At 38.5% G+C, this 14157-nt stretch overlaps 1 long non-coding RNA gene across 1 annotated transcript; it reads right to left on the bottom strand.

Moving 5' to 3' along the window:
* Positions 1–217: 217 nt before the first annotated feature.
* Positions 218–8290, bottom strand: LOC135456435 (uncharacterized). Its single transcript, XR_010442545.1, has 3 exons — positions 8143–8290; positions 7962–8004; positions 218–860 (listed from the first exon to the last, which is right to left on the bottom strand). It is a non-coding gene; the product is annotated as an uncharacterized LOC135456435 (long non-coding RNA).
* Positions 8291–14157: the final 5867 nt, after the last annotated feature.

Here is a 14157-nt window from a genome sequence, read left to right as displayed (position 1 = left end):
TGAGTCAGTGATGCAAAAGCCCAAAAGAGAAGCAGAACACTGAACACCTCATTAATGTGGCCAAAACAAAGTTTCAGCTATGTTAACTGTAGATATTCCTAAATCCTTATTGTAACAGCTGGTTTTAAACAGAACATCCTGTCACACAAAGCCCAGAGAGGTGCCTGCCACTTTCCCTGAATTTTATTTGTATCTGCTGTACATATTTTTTTGCTGGAGTTCCAAAAGATTTATTCTTCTGGCTACACAAAACCCACTGACTTCACTTTACACTGGCAAAACAGAAGAGAAGACAAACAAGGCCAGGAAAGAGCACCTAATTCTATTCTTCTAGTTTTGTCAGGACACCATTTAAAATAACCTTTACATTTGTATACATGCATACCCATTTGTTTACTTGCACATGGGCATAGAAAAACAGGAGACAGAAGTGTCTTTGTCCTTCCATCAACTACAAAGGGAGTTTAGATGGTGAGATCATCTGTCAACATCTCTCCCATAAATGTTTAAATGTGGACAGACGAGAGTGTCATTGATTATCTGGTTCCTTTATTCTGTAGATTGCAGAGTAGATGAAGAGTGGTTTACCAGGAGCAGCAGTGAGCTCTCAGTGCAGGGCTGGAAAACTCCTCATGCTCACTCAGCCTGGAGCAGGGAACACAGAGGTTGTTGGTTTTGCTGGACACAGTTTCCTTCCCTTTCCATCCTGAATTGCATATTCTTTGTGTGTGTTGAGTCCCCTGAATTTTGGACTTTTGTTATATAAGTGGCAAGTAATTGTTTTAAAAGGAGCACAAAAAAGAATGTGCAGATCTCAGTGTCTTCAGAGGCCTCTGGAGCAGGGTCCCATGCCTTCAATACTGTTGGAAGTGAAAACATAAATATGAAGTGTTTTACCCAAAAAAAATTTTTTAAAAAGGCTTCTTATGCCAGTGAAAAAAAAATTCCAACATGTGCCAGCTCAGGAAGTTCAGCTCTTTATGGAGGGAAAGAGCAACTTCTGTCCCTGAGATAAAACTGAACAGAAACTTCTCATGGAAGACTTTCCAACTATTTATTAAAAGCATACAGAACTGATATAATATTATTCAGCTCCAAATCATTGTTTCACCAGACTTCCACACTTTTTGGTTCTGTTTTGTTTTCAGGACTGGGTTTTTCCTTGCTTTTTTCTTACAGTGATATCTTTTGGAGGCCAGTTTCCTTTCTCCTATAGCACTACATGGCTGCCCTCTGGAACATCAGATCTCACAAAATCCATTTTTATTTCCACTGGACAATGACACCACTCTTCATGGAATTTACACTCTTTGGAAACATCCAGAGTGATGCTGCACAAGTCTATGAAGGATACTGACACTAGGGATGAGGTGCATATCTTCCTCACATGAGGTCAGTATTCCCTGTTTTCAGGGGATTTCTCAGGATCAGGATTTCTCAGTCTCAGGATCAGGACTACAAACAGGTTGGCAGAATATCTGTGCTGTCTTGGAGTTTTATGGCAGCATTATCCCCCTATAAACCTACAGATCAGAATGTGCAAGTTTGAGCATTCAGGCTGCTTCTATTAAGGCTTCGGCTTAAACCTTGGTCATTCTCAGTTTGCCCATCTGGAACAAAATGTCCCAGAATAAAGAAATTGGAAATTTAATCTGTGGGGATATTTTAGGTACAGAACCCCTAACCATGAAACAATCCAGTTTTTCTTTTATAATATGTGCTTTCACATACCCTCCACCTTCTTGAACTCCATCTATATAACAGATTTTACCACATCAGAAAATACTTTTAAAATGCTGATTTAAAAAAAAAAATTGAAAAAAAAAAGGGGCAGTTTTGTTCAATACAGTTGTTCTGGCCACCACAGAAAGAGCAATTTTTCTGTTAGTACTTCCACTGCATTCCCCCCTCCGCCCCCAAACCAAAACCCACAGTGGGATCAATGCATTCTTAAATATGGTGTAGCTTATAAAGCACACAGAACAAGCAAAGGCAAAGAAAAAAGGGAGTGAGGATCTGTTTGAGGAGAGGGAAATCATAAAACCATTGGCTCTGCAGCTCAGAGACACAGCAACAGGTTTTGCTGCAGCAACCCAAAGCTCCCAGCAGACCTGGAGTACCTGGAGGTCTGTGTGGAATGATGCTGATTACTGCTAAATTTTGTGTTTCTGAAAAGGATACAGCACAGGAACTATGCATTGCTACCAAGCTGATTGAGGTATTGTTACTTTATATAAATATGCTATATAAGAATTTCTTAAATAAGTCGTTAATATTATTAAAAATCAGTATTTCACTATTCTAATCCTAAGAATTTACAAAATCACAGGGTTTTCTGGAAGGAAAAATAATATTTGAAACTTTGAGGTTTTTTTAAAAAAGTGTTGGAATCTTTTTATGCTCTCTTTTTTCAGATGTTAGATTTCATATTTCCAGTTCCTCTCTATTATCAGGAATGGTTAAGTGATTTAAAAAAGCTGTGATTTACTTTCAGAACAAGGTTTCTTTCACAGGATATGCAGAAAACCATCAAATGTAGGGACCAAAACCACTGAATATTTTTAGTTGCTTTTTTCAAGTGTTCATTGTAGGGTTTTCAATTTTTATTGCATTTTGTTTTAACCAACCTCTAAAATGTTCCTGAAATGCATGGCATTGTTCCCTCCTCTCTATTTTTAACCAGAAAGCTGATTTCTCTTTGGGTTTACTGAGGAAGGGCAGGTGCCTCTAGGAAACAGCTGATTTGTGGAGAATTGTATGGGAATTGTATAATTGTACAAGGGATGGGAAGAAAGTGCACAAATCTGCTTCTCTGCACTCATAGTTTTGTCAAAAGTCAGCAAAGGGAACAATTTCAAATTGCCACCTCTCTTTGTCACTGCCCCTGCCTCAGGAGCAGATCAAAGACTGCCTGCTGAGGAGAATATCCAGCCAAAGGGTTAACCCCACTAATATGATCACTAATAATAAATAATTCATTGCTCCTGTAATGCAAAGTGAAAGAGGCTAAAACCAGAGCAGCACATGGCAATCCCACTGCTTGGAATTTGGCTTGCCCAGGAAGTCACGAGGCTGAAACCCAGAGCAGAAGGCTGAGCTATCACTGCCAATGGACCCCAGCCACCAAAGCCACTGCTGAGCATCTTCATTAGCACATTCCCAAAAGGTGAGATAATTCTACCTGCTCAGAATTAGCAATCTTTTGCTGTGCATGAGGTCACACACTCATTGGCAGAAGCTTGCAATGTAAATCTTAGGCAGTTAACTAAATGACAATTGCTACGTATAAAGGATTTTTAAAAATAAAATCCACATTTAGAAAAGTAAATATAATAGGAGGTGCTTAAAGTTAAGCATCCTTTAAGAAGGAAATAATCATGGCTCCAGTCTTCCTGCCCATAGAATTGGGGTAACATTACATAGCCATTTTCTAAATTACTACAGGATGTTAAGATGGGAGTCTCTACATTAGGGCATGATAGTGTTATTTTCAATCTCTTTCCACACAATATTAAGTGCAATGCTTCTAAAAACCTGCCCCATCTACACTGCTGCAGAGTCAGGTCTGTTTAAAAAAAAAAAAAAAAAGGAGAGTGAGCGATCAAGCACACATTACAGCTGCACCACTGGGTCAGTAAGTGAGAAGTTAAAATAAGAAGTTCATTCAATAAAATATTGATTCTGGAAACAGATTACAGGAAATCATACCATACCACAAACTTAATTTATGAGTATTTATATTGCAGGAATTATACCAATATATCAAACACAATGCCTTCAACCTTAGTTCAAAAGAGAATTTTATCTCTAAGCTTTAACAACAGGGCTGAAAATAATTCAGATTATATGGGCAGCATTTTAGCAGCCCATTTTCATCTTCTTTAAAAGCAACATTCTAATGCATGATGGTTAAGGATCAAGTTGGGATTATGAGGAGAATGTTAAACATATACCAAGTAATACATCTGTTTTGAATAAAAGATGTTGTATAGAGTTCCAGTTCATTTTTTTTCAGCTCTTTGCTGTACGTGTTGTAGCTGCTAAGTGAAACCATGCATCAGATAAATACATCACTCCAGCAGCAGATTGCTAATCAATTGTCTGACATGTTCTGAAATATGTGGATTGAAAATACTTGGGGCAAAGGCTTTTCTAGTTTGGAAAAGTGTTCCATGTTCTGCTGTGGTTCACTCTTCCACTTCTGAGCTTCTAGGGCGTGCTGCTGTCTCCAGAGTGGTGCTAGGCCATTCCCTCCATGGAAATGGAGAAGGAAAGGCATGGTGTAAGGCATGCTCCCTGCCCATTTTCAAACACCACTGTGAGGGAAAGGCATGGTTGCTGGCCTGTCAGTCTCTGGCCAGCAAACAGGTTACTCCCAATAAGAAAGTCAATAAAATATTCTGTTTGATTGCTGTATCTTATGATTTGGGTATTGTTTTGAAGCAACTGATTTTTCATAATTTAGAAATTCTGATACAGGGATTGTTCTAATTTTTTTTTCTTCAATTGGAATGGGAAACTGGAAGCTTGCTGTAAAAAAATTACTCTGACTCCCTAACACTTTCATTTCAATCATGTCAGAAACTTCACATTTCTATGGATTTTAAATAGCCACCTTATCAAATCTGTTTGATAACAACAACTAGCATGACTAGTTCCTAATATTCAACCAAAAATATGTTTAATATTTCAATACAAGGGAAAATGGGTGCATGTGGGCTCCACTTGTGCTAGGCTGCAGCTACAGTTCCTCCAGAATTCTGGAAGCAGTTGTCCCCTCTTCCCATTTTTGGTATCCTCCCTGTCTGCAGCCTCACCTTCTCTTCAGAGCAGCTCTTTGTGAGCTTCCTCATGGGGCAGAGAAGGAGGACATTCAGGTTTTTATTTCCTGATGAGGGGAAAATAACAGTAGGAAGAGCTGCCATACAAAGGCCAAGGGTTTAAGATCAGTGCTCTGGTACTTGTCTCATCCAGCTCCAAACACCTCTACTCAGGAACCAGAGATATTTCCCAAGTATTGAGTAATTTAAACTCTATTTGATGCCCTCTACTTCTCATACTGCAGAAAAAGTGAACAATCGCTCCCTCTTCAGCTTCTTCACTCCACTAACTCCTATTGTGTCATTTTCCAGTGATGTTTTTTCCATGCTAAAGGGCTTTGGACAATTAATTTTGGTCAAAGACCATCCCTGTCACATTTCTTTGTCTGCCACTGCTGCAACCCATCCAAGCTTTCTCACATTCATCTGAGGAAGAAAGAGTAATCAAACAAGTCCTCATACACTAAAGAGTCCTGAAGCTGCTGGCCTCCATGAACCCAACCATTCCTACACCAACAGGTATCAGGGACAGAAAGTTTAGTAAAAACACAATCATCACCTGTCACTCAGACTGACCCTGGGCTCATCTTTGAATATTTCCTCACTGCTGCAATTCTCTGTGGTTTTCTGATAACCTAAGGCAGATGCATGTGATGACACAAGAAACACTTTGAGCCTGATCCAGTGCTGGGTTATGGTTTTGTGCAGTCCTCTTGCTGTGACTGTGAAGCAGGCAGAGAGTCCTTACTGTAGAACCTGCCAAGAACCAGAGGAACTCACAAGATCTGGCTGAAGACCCAACGCCTTTCTACTACACAGAGCAATCCTCCTGGGTCAGATTCTTTACCACTTAGCTGCCAGTGCAAGGGCAATAAATACTCAGTGTTTTTGAGGCAAAGAAAACCAAGTCACATCAGGAGATGTTCCTGCACCCAGGGGCAGGAACTGGCACATAGAGAAAATGTATCTCCCAGGGGGAAAAGATGGAATTATGGAGGGGGAAGTTTTCAGAGGGGCTCCCACAGTCCAAAGGGACATCTGATAACAGACCTGGCAATGACTCCGGGTGTCTTTGTGTCCCCTTTGCTGCCACACCAGGGCTGTGTCTGCAGGTACAGTCCCTGTGAGCATTACAGAGCCACAACAGCAGAGCTCTGCAACAGAATCCAACGTTTGCCAGCTGAAAGAGAAGATTTTATGCCATCCTAGTTACACCAGGCCCTAAACCCAACAGGTTAATCTGGCAGCAGCCTTTTCCTGGCAGCACAGCTGTGTCCACACCAGGAACTTTGCTGGCTGAGCTCCACTGGGCAGGTGGGATTTATTTTATTTTCAGATCCAGGCTAACATCAGCATGTGAGAAATTTCTAATGTAGGCCTGTAAGAAACATCTCTGATCTAAAAGCTCCATTACCTCTGCACGTAGCAATGAGCTGTCTTGTCCCTCAACTCCAACTACAAAAAAACTTGTGTCCTCAAAAAAAAGGGGTGGGAAAACTGGTAATGCTGATGGATCACAAGAATGGCAGAAATGTTTATGAGTTTTCTGAGAAAGATGCATTTGATTTATTCACTAACAAGGCAACTGGTGAATCTTCTTGTTACTGCTGGTATGTGAGAGACATGGCATTGGGACACATTACAGCAGAATCAACCTCAGCTTTGGAAAACAGAAATAGGACCACTGCCATGCAAAGGGGTTTTGTTTTTGTTTTTGGGCTTTTTGTTTGGTTTTTTGGGTTTTTTTGTTTCTGTTTGTTTCTTTGTTTGTTGGGGGTTTTGTTTGGTTTTTTTGTTGTTGTTGTTTTGGTTTTTTCTTTTTAAATAAAGGTTTAATTACTGGTCTTACAGATGTCATACTTTCAATTCCAGTACAGGGATGGGAAAGTTGCACAAAATTAATATGCATTTAGAAAGGAATCAAGACATCAAGCATTTATGCCAGACTAGGTGTTTACTTGTTAATATTGTGTATCTTTTTGATATAGGCATTAACCTTGCTGAAACAAAAAAACCTCTTTGTATGAAGATCCAATGTAAGCTGGAGGTCTTACTCCATATGAACTGTTGTCACCAAGTGCATTTTCCACTATCCTTAAGGACCTTTTAGCCTTTTACAAGTACTTTTTTTCTGATTCACTTGATTTAAAAGCAAAGCATTACTGAGAGAAATTCTGTCCCTCATATTACAGATACCTTGAATCAAGATTAGTCCAATATCCTCAGTCAAACATAAAAAACTCCAATACAATATTAACAATATGCCAGTACAATATTAACACTGGGCATTTTAAAAATGTGGAGCCTTGAAACATAAAAGGAGACTCTGTATTTAGATGGTGTAATAGATATCTTTGATTACCAGATACATGCACTGATCTGATTTGTATTTTAAATGAAATGTAATGAACTGTACAGGATATGTAGAGCATAAAGTCACATGCCTGTAAAAAGCCTGTTGCATTCCCCGACTTAAAAAAAACCCCAACATTTGAAAACTTGATTACTTCATAAAAGCTGCAATATGATACAATAATAATAACTCAGTGTTATGTAAAGCTAAAATCTGCTGCCAAACCATGAAGGCTGCCAAGTTAACATTGACTTGCAGATAACCATTATCACGATGGAAAGCTTTTCCTGAATAAGAACATATTCACCAAAAATGCAGTTTTCACAAATCAAAGCAGCCCTTAACTCATGTAAAATCTGGCAAACACGTCTGAACATTTTTTTTCAGTGATGAAAATCCTTTGGCTTTATTAATCAAGTACATGAAGAGCATTCAAGAGCATGACCCCACAGGGCAAAGGCTAAATCATAAGTTGGGATATCTATTTTGCAGTTTCTGATCCAAATTCTCTTAAGAGGAGTTTTTGTCTTTTAGTTCTCCCTCATTGGGCTGCTAGTAAAAGCAGGGAAAAGGAAGAATGATGAAAATTACCATCTGCTCCTATTTATCCAGATATATCAGTGTCTTTTTACTTTCATGAAAAGTAGCCAGAAATATTTTGCCAAAGACAGTTATGTTAATGTGCCATTATTAAAATGTTTGAGTTTGATTTTACCTGAGCCCATATGCAAAATATTATCTGCCAAAACCAAACCACCATTTATTCACCTGTTTTTTTAGATCAGTACCTTTAGTAATGCCTTTTCCAGGACTCTCTTCCTTTAGAAAAACCTGTGTTGCACATCCAAAAAAATAGAACGGGATTAAATACAGCAGGATGTAAAAATCTCACTGCTGTGCAGGGACAGGAAGAAGAAACTATATTAACAATCAATAACTAGGAGAAATATCACAGAGCCTGGCTTTTACCAAAAAGAACAGGCTGAAGATGCTGAAGCAAACATATCCCTTGCACAGAAATGCAGATTTTTATCCTTTAGAAGCTTCATGTCCATATGTGATACCAAAAAACCACAGTTAGACTCTGAACTGCCTGGACCAGGCAATAGAATGGACCTTGCCCAGTCACCATTGCTGCAATCAGCATCTCTCAGTGCTCCTTCCTCAACTGCATTTAGCATTAATCCCACCTGATCCACATTAGAGGGAGCTGAAACCCTGAGTGGATACCACTCCCACTTAAAATATAAACCAAAGCAAATGATATTGATATATTTCAGAGGCTTTTAGAACACAAGTTTATTTAACTAAATGCTCATTGAGAAATCACAGCAAGTAACAATGAAGGGACCTAGATGGAAACCTGTTTTTCCAGAGTTATAGATACCTTATTCATTTCACTATTTTCTTTTCTTTCACGAGTTTCCTGTTTCAGACCTCTTAAGAAAAAGCTGTATTTAAGATGTCAAAAAATCTTCCTAAGAACCAGCAGTACTCTCTCTAGGGGTTGTTTTAGGCAATTATAGTTTTACAATTTCCTCTTCACATTGGATAAGGATCTTGGATAGTGTCAGATATTTGGTATGTGGACACAATCTTGGCCCCTGGATATGAAGTTGTCATAGCTACTCTGGATGGTTTCTAAACATGACCAAATCCTCCACAGGATCCTTCCCAAGTTTCATGGTCTGTCGGCAAAGAGCTTCCCTTTAAAAGACAACAGTTTGCAAGACTGTGAGTGTAATACAGTTTTTCAGGTAGAGTTTGGCATTTTCTTTTGAAAAGAAACACTTTTTTAAATTATAAAATAGGGAAAGGGTGAGAAAGAGATGCTATAGACCAACTAAGAGAAAGCCCATAATCTAAGATAAATCTTTCATGCAAACTATGCAATAAATTCTGGTTTGGTCACAGCAGCGTAGAACTGGAATAAATTCATCAACACTGGAGAAGCTGAGCTTGAATTATACCAGAACAGCTGAGAGTAAAGCCAGGCCTTTAGGTTTCATATTTTGTTCAGCTCTCCTATAATTTACAAAGAATCATAAATCAACAGCTCATCATCTCTGGAAATATATAGAAAACAATTTTCTTTTGGGCCTAAAAACATAAGAATGGTTTAATAACCTTTAGATTCAAGGAATTAACCTTGAAGTATGGTCATACTTCAGAATATGGTTTTATAATCTTTTTAACATGGAAGAAGGAACATTTTCCAAACTGTATTTCACCCTAGATACTCAGATTAGTCTCTGTCCTTTTCCAATGCAAGAGGCAAGAGCAGAATAAATAATGAACAGAGACTGTTGATTCCAAAGGGAACTACAGGGTAGGTTCACAGAGAAGACAAAAAATGAAATTTAGTAAATGGAAAGTGGTTTAGAACAAGCTCTTCAGCAAGAACTACTGCCACTGAAGTTATTACCAAAAAAAAAAAAAAAAAAAAGAAAGGAAGAAATAAAGAAAACCAACTCATCTTAATAGGTTAGGTCTGCTCTGAGTAGGAGGTTGGACCAGATGACTTCCAAAGTCCCTTGCAATCTAAATCATTGCATGATTCTAAACAAACTGGACTTTTCTTGTAAACATATTTGTTCAAGAGACTGAAAGAGATTTAAAAATCAAGATTGATTGGATAGGTACTTATTATTACAGCAAAAATTACAAACAGTCACTTACAAGTAGCAAAAATATTACTTCCTCAGAAATACAAAAAATAATGACCCTATCATTTGAGCATTTAAGTAAAGTCTGGTCAGAAAAAAATATAATCTATAACACTCCTGTCATTTCCCCTAAGCTTTCTCACTGATGGAACACAACCTTTTGGTCATGTACATCACTGTTTCTCCCTCAACCACAGCCCTCTTGTTGGATTCCAAAAGACTCAAGGAAATGATGTTGTTGAGTACAAAAGTTTATGAATGTCCTAATGGAAAATGTTTTGCTGTATAACTTCTAGGAAATTTAGCCTTACTATGGGATTACTTATAAACTGGGCACTTAATTTTTATTGCCTTGTTGGTTAAGTTAATTACATTATGACTGCTAGCAATTTTTCATCAAAACAAGAGGCTGTTTTACTGTATCTTTTACATTTTTCTTCTCTAGAGTGCACTGGAAAGTATCACAAATTTAGACAGAGGACTGTTGTTAAGTGGTGGCATTTGTGCTTGTAAGTTTAATCCAAAATAAATTTGCCATAAACCAACAATTAAATAGAATATAAGACTGACATTAAATGAGTGAGTTTTGCCACGGTGAACTAGTGAAAAGAGGAATCTTAGAGGTATATTGGGTGAAAACCAGGTAATATGTAAAGTTTATTGTATAGAGTCTCCTATTGCACAAGTGTTACTTGACAGTGCTTTGGGGTTCCTGCAAATACAAACATGATCAGATAGGCAAATAAACAAAAGTAACAATGCAATAGGCACAGAGACTCTGCTGATGCCAATGTGTGTGTACAGACCCTGCTTCCCTACCCAACAATCCCACTGAGGTCTCTGCTTTCATCCTACTCACTCTAACCACAGACAGAACCCCTTGTTATTTTCAAGGAAGATATTAGAGTCAAAACAGACCATATTGCACTAATTTGAAGAATAACTACACTAATTCTTCCTAGTGCAGTTAGAATATGCCCAACGAGCTCTGCTGGTTTATGGGTTGGCACTTTGATGCCTGCATTTCTGTGCAGAGCTGTAACCCTGGGAGCTATTCTGGTATTCACCATGTCCATCTCTGTGCTTTCCCAGTGTTTTGATGTGAAGCTGTTTTTAGATCTCCTTGCAAGTCTCTGGATCAGCAGCACAAGGGAATGAACTGCTTTCAGTGATTAAAAGCAAATATCACTAAACACTTTCAGGATATAATTACAGAGCATTTTCACTCCTCTGCTGCTATTGGCTTAAAGGAGTTTGAGTTTCTGCTGATACTTATCCTCTAACAGCTGGGGCCACTTTTGACCCAAACACATGGATCTGATCTATGTGGTACCACCATGGTCCTCAGAGATATTTAGTTAAGATGTTCTTCAAGATCAGGCCCAAAGCATGAAGGAAAGGTCACTCAACTGTTATGAAATGTACAAGTACCATTGTAGAACTATTTTCAGTTTTCTCTACTTTTATCATTAATTTGTTGGTAGTATTTCTAATTGTTTTACTCCTCTGAAAAGACCACAGTTTAAAGCTCTCCCCCAAAGATATATTTCCTTCCAATGGGTTTATAACTTGACATTTTTGCCTTTATTCCCCTTGCAGTACACCTTTAAACATTAAAATATTTTTATGCTATGTGCATCTTACAAGGAGCCACAGGTATTTCCTGAGACAAAGAAAGTGCAGAGACAACAAAAGTCTCTTTTCTCTCCACAGTGTATATGCACCCTCACCCTTTTTTTTTTCCTCTTTGTTAATCATCATCTACTTCAAAACATGAATTTAAAAGATCAGTCTGTCTTTCTTTAGATGAGGACATCTTATCACTCAGTAATTGCAAGCTTGGGCCACTACACAAGATGCTATAAAGACACAACCTATAAAGACAGTTCTTCCCTTGAAAAGCTTACTGCAAGACATCACGCACCCAGAGAAAGACAACACACCCAGAAAAAGAAAGAAAAGTGAGACTTGTAGTGGTATTTGGCAAAAAATCAGGTAAATTTTCACTTGGACAATACCCCCCTGTTAGGAGGTCACTGGTAAGATGTGTAAGACTACATGGATGCTGCTCAGTTGTACTTATTTGTTTATGCTGAGGGAAAACAAACAACAAACAAACAACTCCATGGAAGTTGTATTCCTGAATGAGAAGACAGGGTGCTGGGCAGGATATCACAGCAGCTCAAGATTCAGATTTGAACCCTGGAGCCCCCAATGATCTGGAGAAGGCAGCCTCTCTCACCTTCCAAAAATGTAGTATTTTGAGGGCTTTTTCTGCAACTGTTCCCTCAATCCTTTTTAAACCACTGCCAATGAGGGAAGAAGTTACAAAGATGAGAATTTAACAGTTCTCCAAGATCCCACAGGTGTGGACTTGGCACATTTGGAGAAGAAGACAGTTTCCTCCTTCTGTGTCCCTCTTCCCTCTTCCCACCCCTGCCTTTGCACACAGTCCCTCCACACTTATGGAAAAATTAGATTTGAGTTTAGCTGTAACCAAACCCTACACTCCAGTAAGGCTCGGCTAAGGGACCTGATGAGGAGATGCTGCTGCTGAGAAACATCTGGGCTTTGTTTTACATACCCAAAGAGTTAAAATTATTGTCAGAAATACCATAATGTATAAAAGCGGCAAACACCCAACCCTAGTAGTGTCAGACTGCCAAATTGTACAAATGTATTTGTCTCTCTTATTTGTAAATGTTATTTGAACAGAAATGGCACATTGTAACCACCTAACAAGAAGCAGTCTTTCTGATGACGTTTGAGACTTCTTTGCTCCACTGTATGGAAATATTTAAGACTTAAAAGATTTATATTACAAAATAGCATTTTAAATGGCTCGGTCCTGTTCCCAGTAAAGTCAAAGAGGGGGTTACTTTCAGCTTCAATGAAAGTGGCATAAGGGCCAAGATGAATTTAACATGATTTTTTTTCTGTTTTGTTCCAAGAGTCAAGAAGTCTCTCCAAGAAGTCTACTCCTTAAAAAAACAAGAAGAAAAAAAATCAAGCAAGTTATCAAGCATCCATCAGTGCCATGGCCAGGCATGAGCATCCATTGAGACCTCTGAATGTCAGAGTTCCACCACACACAGTATGTTGGGCACAGAGAAACACAGTGTATTTCCAGGTTTAGGATTGGAAGGCATCTGTTGCCCACTAAAATATTTTCTCACAATATCCAACACACCGTCCCATTTGCTCTGAGACAAAGATTCTCATCTTATGCACATACTTCAAATATAAAAATCAACACTAACAAGTAAGTAATACAGTCTGATCCTTTAAAGGGATTGGAGTTTGAGGAAAGTCAGCAACCTTTGATTAATTTTCTTTTTTTATGATTGAAAGATGTTAAATAAAATTATACAAATGAACAAACAGGCCCATAAATTTTTATATCCATATTTCAATTTAAATAGTACAAGGACAAACATTTATCATCAACTGAGCTTTCCCACCAGCCTCCAGAATGAAAATGTTTTTCTTTGTTGGTTTTTATGTTTTATGCTCAGATTTTTTTTTATGATTATTTGGACCATGCATTTTGCATTTCTGCTGATCCTCAGATGTGAATAGCAAAATCATATGTAGCTTCTTGATAAAAGTTTACAGGAAATGTGGAAATGACATATCTTAATATTTACATTATTATTTCTTCTTCTCTTCTTATTGTTTCTCTTCATTTTTAGTAATTTATTTAGAATTATAAGCTCTGTTGGAAACCTCATCACACTGTTTCTCCTCTAGTGCCATGTTTTGCTATTCTGCTTGAAGAGCCCTGAGTGACCCTTTATGCTCAAACATAGCCAGACAATTTTCATCCCAGAAATTTATGAGGGACAGCACGGTAATGTCACACAAAGGTGATCCAGTGACTTCATTAGGATCAAGTCAGCATAGACAGAGTAAAGCTGTTCATCTCCTGAGAGTCCTGGCGACTGCTGCAGGGAAGGCCTGGAAGAGCTGATAAAGGGAACTACGAGGACAGGGAAAAAAACCTTACAAACCCAAACCAGAACAAACCAACACGCATTTTATAAGGAAAAAAAAAAAAGTAGGAATCCAGCTGTATATTTTAAAAGGGAAAGGTTAGAAAAACATTCAGGGAGAGCGCCCAAAAAGTTAATTTCCAGCAGCGCTTGAGGCAGCAAAACCTGGGAAGGCTCCTGGCGCCCTCTGGTGTGAGGCGGCAGCAGGAGTGGAAATTTCCTCTGGAAAACACCTTTGTCCTAAAGTTCAGGCAGATAAAATCACTCTCAAGCGTCCCGATGGGAAGAGGGGCAATTCGATTCCCCAAGAGAAGCGTGGCTTGGGG

The sequence above is a fragment of the Zonotrichia leucophrys genome, chromosome 1A (genome assembly GCF_028769735.1).
Source record: "Zonotrichia leucophrys gambelii isolate GWCS_2022_RI chromosome 1A, RI_Zleu_2.0, whole genome shotgun sequence".
Taxonomy (NCBI): domain Eukaryota; kingdom Metazoa; phylum Chordata; class Aves; order Passeriformes; family Passerellidae; genus Zonotrichia; species Zonotrichia leucophrys.
This window is presented reverse-complemented; position numbering and strand designations above follow the sequence as displayed.